Source organism: Nicotiana sylvestris, chromosome 10, assembly GCF_000393655.2.
Source record: "Nicotiana sylvestris chromosome 10, ASM39365v2, whole genome shotgun sequence".
In the NCBI taxonomy this organism is placed as follows: Eukaryota; Viridiplantae; Streptophyta; class Magnoliopsida; order Solanales; family Solanaceae; genus Nicotiana; species Nicotiana sylvestris.
In genome coordinates, this window is record NC_091066.1 from 66723716 (window position 1) to 66730363 (window position 6648).

A 6648-nucleotide genomic window follows, 5' to 3' on the forward strand; every position below is an offset into this window, starting at 1 on the left:
TCTTGGAATTGTCTTACCTCCGACTGTTTTTCTCCAAATCTTGTTGTCTTGCTATCTCTTAAAACTTGAATTGATTTCCTCGTTCTTCCGAGAAAATTTTCGACCATGGCAGAAAATCTTCTGCCCCAGTTTTGATGCTTTTCCTTGTTCTCCAGATGGACGCCTGATTGCTATTTCTTTCATTACTCATCCTTGTTCTCCAGGTGGACGCCTGACTTCTAATACTTTCGTTGCTCTTCATTGTTCTCCAGGTGGATGCCTGATTGCTGGGGATAATACCACTGGGGGAGTCTCCTTTCTTTCCTTCCTTCAAATTCAATTTTTTTTTTTAACACTCCTGGGGATAAAAGTGTTATCTTCTTGGGATAACGTTGTTGAGGATAACGCTGCTGGGGAATTTTATCCCTTCAAATCGATGCTTCATTCTTTTGGAAGCTGCTGGGGAGGATAATGACTCTTTGCTTTTCTGAGCACAAATGTCATCTCTTTGTTCTGTCTGCTGGGGATCAACTTCCTCCATTGGAAGCTTATTATGTTGGGGGAAACCCTGGTTCAAAGACCACTTCCTTGGTGCTATCTTTATTCTTCCCCAAATGGGTACCCGATTTCCAGAAAATTTTCTGCCCCAATTTGCATTTTCCCTTATGGTCTTCACTGCCATTCCATTTACCTGTTTCAAACCAAACAAAATTTGTTAGTTTAAAAACCCGGTGGTTGGTTATGATACTCCTACTGGGATGGTTTTTTCCCTTTCTCCCTTCCCCACTCTATGTTGTCCGACCCTCTTGGAACTTGGTCGAAAATCTGTCGGGGATGCTCCTACATCTCGATGATCTGCCGGGGGCCCTCTTGGAATTAGGTCCACAATTTTCTCAACTGTTGTTTTCCTGTTTTTCTCCAACTTCCCCTGGAAATTTGGTCTTATTGGGATCTAGGCCCCTTTCATCATTTGGTCTTGCGACCAACTTCTTTTCTCTTTATCGCCTTATCTTTGGCGTGTCCTATTCGCATTTTGCTTTGCATCATTTTGGCAATTGGTAGTAAGCTCTGAAAATCCTTTTCAAAAACAAACTGCTGGGAAGGTAAGTCTTTTAAACCAAGAAATGAAAAAGTGATGATTTCAAAAAATAGAAAAAAGAAGAAGTCTTTCTGAACAAATGCTAGGGAAAAGGAAAGAAAAGAACTTATCTGAATGATATAACCGATTCCAACGATCATGTCGTGCATTCCGGATTAATCAACCCAGTCTATTTGTATCAATCAACCTTCCAGACGGCCTCATGTTGCTGGGGATAAACAGGCACTCAACTCTTTGCGGATCCTTCCCGCCAATCTTGTTTTGTCGCCTCATAGTGCCCTTCGAGGGGTTTTCACTAATAAGACTCTCTCATTTCTCTCAACTCCTGTCGCCTTATGGTGCCTGTGAAGGTTTTCACCGATAAGACTCTCTCATTTTATTTTATTTTTCAGCTGGGAATTGGAGTGTTGCCGATATGACTCTCTCTGTTGGGGATTCTTTCGGCTATCAATTCAGTTCCAGCTGATGATCTTCTTCTTTGCTGGGGATCAGAGTGTTATTCCCGACTTCCATTTGCATTGACTTAGCACTTCTCAGATACTGATCGGGAGGTCTTTTTTGGACATCAATAGGGATTTTTGTGTATGGCTGAAAGGAGAAGGGGGTATCAAAAGTTCAAAAATAATTTTTAGGGGTAAAATAGTACAACTCTTGGAATCAAACTTTCTTGCCAAAATTACAAGCGCCAACTTCTGCCCCAGTTTTTCTTGCTTGGGGATTTTTATTTTGTCACAATATGTTACCTTATGCACACTATGTTACACTATGACCGAGCCGTGAGGCGCCTACGTATCCTTCTTTGAGGAATCAGGTCAAACGTAGTTCCCATTCCTTTGTTTTTTTTCTTGACTTTTCTTTTGTTCTTATTATCATTATTTTTTTCGTTTTCATTACTGATTCCAAAAGAGGGGTATGAAAGAGTAAATAAGGCTCAAAAGGGGAAGCAAAGGTCAAAGTGTTTGGATAGAAGAAAGAATTGCCTCCGTCATTTCATTCTCTGATAAATGCTAAGTACAAACAAACAACAATTACAATTACCAGAAATCATAATATCTCTTAACTGCGTCAGAATTGATAGCCATGTCGACGCATTTCCCTTCGATATCTGTGGATCATAAAGCGTCATCGGGCTTGCTCTGTTTAGATTGCGATGATCAACACATACCTCGGATTTTCCGTTTTACATTAGCCCACCAATCAGGATATCGAGCGGCCCGAATAACCTTAGTATTCAGCTGTTTGGTCACTTCTTCCTTAATCTTCCCACTCACGTTGGTTTTGATCTTCCTGAATTTTGCTGGACGGGGGGTAATGCCGGGTCAGTGGGCAATTTTTGAACCACTAGATTGGTGCTTAAGCCCGGCATGTCGTCGTATGACCATGCAAAATGTTTTGAATTCAGTAAGTGCTTTGATTAGTTCTTCCCTGATGTTTGGTTCCATGTGGATGCTTATCTTAGCTTCCCTGATGTCATCCGCATCCCCTAGATTGACGGCTTCCGTGTCATTTGAGTTGGGCTCTTTTTTTCAAATTTTTTTTTCAACTTGGCTCAACTCTCAGTTAATTTTTCTGAAGGCTTCATCCTTATCGTATTCCGACTTATCATCACAATCCTGTACTATAAGTTCGAAATCAGATTGATTGATTTATTTTTTTAGACTAGGTTGAAGATCCGTCGTGCATGCCATGTCATTAGAACCAGTAGAAAGAGAACTGTTCAGAAGAGAAAAATAAGAAAAAAAATTAAAACAAAATAAGGAATGAGGAAAAAAAACTTTCACTTTATTAAAATACGGGATAGCAAGGTTTCACACTTTGGCGAGCACAAGAAAGATTTGGATTACAACCCTGGAATAATCCAGACAACAAAAAAGAAAATCAGAGCCCACTACCAAGACTCCCTTCGTATAGGAAGAGGAGTAGCCATTCAATTGTTGATTTTTGCTTTCAACCCCACAAACTGTACATCTGCCTCATTGGACCCTTTTCCCAACACCATAACTGGCTTGTTATCCACCTTTTCCAACTATACCACCGTTTTCCCACTGGTTAACATTTATTTTGAACCGACACGGATCATCATCACTGTTTGTGAGGGTTTCTTTAGCTTCCCTCCTTCGTGCATTAGCTCAATCATGTGGGTTTCAAGGTGTGCCGGCAACGGGTTCTGATTGATGTTGGGTGCCTCTGGTGTCTGAACCTCAATCTTGTTGGTGTCAATAAGATTCTGTACTGCATGTTTCAACTTCCAACATTTCTCGGTATCATGTCCGGGAGGCCCCCGAACAATACTCACAGCTTACCGAGTGGTCCATATTTTTGGGAAAGGGATTTGGCAATCTGGGCTCGACAGGACTCAACAAGCCTAACTGCCTTAATTTGTGGAACACGGCAGTATAGGTTTCCCCCAACTCAGTGAATGTTCTTTGTATTTTTTCATTTCTGAAAGCCTGATTTCCCCGGAAACCTGCCCCTAGAGGGTTCTTATAGGCTCTTGGTGGTGAATAGGTATTTTGCAGTGGTGTATGTGTGTTCTGGGGAGCCGGCGCGAGCCATTGCGAGCGAACCGGAGGCTGAGTGTATGTTTGGGCTTGGTTAATGGAAGAATGGGGCTCTGAAGGGTGATAGTAGTGTTGGGATGAATTTTGGTGGTAAGTTGATTGGCGAGGTCGTTGTCGATTATAGTAAGGCGGTGAACCTCTGGGTCCCGACCAAATTCCTGAATCAACTACCGCTGCTTCCTCTCTCTTTTTTCTTCCGATTTCTCCTACCCCGCTTTGAATAGCTTGAGTAGCTGCCTTAATTGCTGAATAGCTCATAATTTTATTTGTCTTGAGGCCTTCTTCCACCATACCTCCCATCTTCACTACCTCGTTGAATGATTTCCCAACCGCTGAAACCAAATGGGCATAGTAAGTTGGTTCCAAGGCTTGGAGGAAGTAGTCTACCATTTCACTCTCCTTCATAGGAGGATCCACTCTTGCTGCTTGTTCTCTCCACCGGAAGCCGTACTCTCTGAAACTTTCATTGTGTTTCTTCTCAAATTTTGTCAAAGATAGTCGATCTGGGATGATTTCCAGATTGTATTGGAAATGGTATGCGAATGCCTGTGCCAGGTCATCCCAGGTGTACCATCTTCCATGGTCTTGGCGTGTATACCACTCCAAAGCTGATCCGCTTAGACTTTGACTGAAGTAAGCCATCAATAATTCATCCTTTCCCCCAGCTCCTCGCATCTTGCTACAGAAACCCCTTAAGTGGGCTACTGGGTCGCCGTGCCCGCTGTATAGGTCAAATTTGGGCATCTTGAAGCCAACTGGCAATTGTACATTAGGGAATAAGCATAAATCTTTGTATGCTACACTGACTTGCCCACCTAATCCCCGCATGTCTCGGAACGATTGTTCTAGACTTTTGACCTTCCTGAACATCTCTTCTTGTTCAGCATTTTTGGCTGGCTTGTCAATTTCGGTTGGGAGATCAAACCGAGGAGCAGTTGAATTGATTTCGGAGGCTTTGAAGGTGGGCTCCGGGGGGTAATATTGGTTGTCTTGGGCCTGGAATGTAGGCTCACTAGGAGATTTGTGAAATGTAACAGGGGGAGGTGCTATGAAAACAGGAGTCATAGGTGGAGGAAAGTACGGAACTGGTTTTGGAGGTGGAGATTGTGGTGTCTGAGAGGTGGTGCCTCGGTAGTGCTGATAAATGGGGAAACTTGGGGATAATTCAGTGGTGATATTATCCTGAGTTTGGGTCATTGATGGAGCAGGGTTATTTGGGTAAGATGGGGGTAACTGTCCTGTAGACCAGGCTTGGTACATCTCAGCCATTTGCTGCTTGAGTTTAAACATCTCTTCTTTCATTTTCCCGACATCCATCTCCTCTAGCTCCATACCTGTGTCAACATCTGGGATAGACATACTTTCGGGTATTGGTCCTTTTGATCTTGTGTGATAATGATAATATGCCAGTATACTCTTTAGAGAAACTAACTGCTTGAATTCTGAAAATGAACAAACTTGTTAGTTTTGAGAATTTAACACATATATAATTACACGTTGAGATGCAATGCTCCTAGACAAATATCCCCTTTCTATTATGCATTTGCTCGACTGCTTGTGTCGTCCCAGCTTTCTTGAAAATTTTATTCACTTTTATTTTATTCTATTTTCTTATATATATTTTATTGTGGTGGTCGAATCTTGTAGAGATTGCCTACGTATCATGCCCCGCATGAATCAGACCTTGCGTAGTTCGGACAGGTCATGAATAAAGTAAGTAAACTAATTTTAAATTATTATTATTATTTTTGAATTTGTAAAAGAACTGCTTTAAAAGAAGAAAGGAAGTATATATATATTTGGATTTTTGATTGATTTTCTTTTTGAAAGAAAGACTTCTAAGAATTCCTTTTCTTTTGATTCGAACTTTGAGAATTTCAAAGTAAAATGAAGATATTTTTTTTTTGAATTTTCATTTGTTTTCTCTTATTCTAAAGAAGAAAGAAAATATATATATTTTTTTTTGGAATTTTACCTTTAATAAAAGAAATTCTTTCTAAAAAAATATTTCTTGAATTTTGAATTTTCTTTTCAATTTTTAAAGAAGAAGGAAAATATTTTCGAATTTGTTTTATTTTATAATATATATATTTTTTAATAATTAAAAAGACTTTCTAAAGAAGTCAATAATGGAAAATATTTTTGGATTTTTTTTTGTTTTGAAAATTGGGAGTCTAAAAAATATTTTCCAGACTTTTTGGGCAGGACAAATATTTTTGCAACAAATAAAGATATATATTCATTTTTTGGAAATAAAGAAAAACTTTTTGGATTTTTATATATATATATATATATATATTTGCAACAAATAATAAAACCACTTTCAACGCGACTCTTTTTATTTTATTATTTTGAATTTTTCAGAAACAAAATAAAAAAAAACTATTTTAAAAGTAAGACTCTTTTTCATTGTCATTTTCAGGGGAAGACAAACTATTTTCTTTTATATATATATATATATATATTTATTTATTTTTTTTTTGAAAAATAAGACAGAACAACGATTTTTTTTCTTTCTATTTTTTCTTTGGTTTTAATAAAACAAACTAATAAAACATTTTTTTTCATTTTTTCAAAATTTCGGCAGAGTTTTGACAGTATTTGGGCATTGGTTTTTTTTTGGCAACCAAATTACAACCAATGCCCAAATATATTAGTTCATTTACTTATTCACAAGGCCCGAACTACGCGGGTTTGATTCTCACCGGATGTGAGATACGTAGGCAACCCTCATCGGGTCCAACCCCCTTTTTGGTAAAATAGCCAAAAACCAATAAATAAATAAAAACGTGTCAAAATTTTAATTTTGTCATAAATAAGTCGGGCGGTGTCCAGCCTCCACTTTTTGCTAAAACAAAATAGCCAAAAAAAAAATATGTCAAATTTTAAGAGTCATAAAGAAGTCGGGTGACGCTGATTTATCAAGACATAGCCGAATGTTCCCGAAAAGGACGCCGGAAGGCTGACTTTGCATAAACAGCCACCTTTTGGGTCATGTTTAGTTGACCC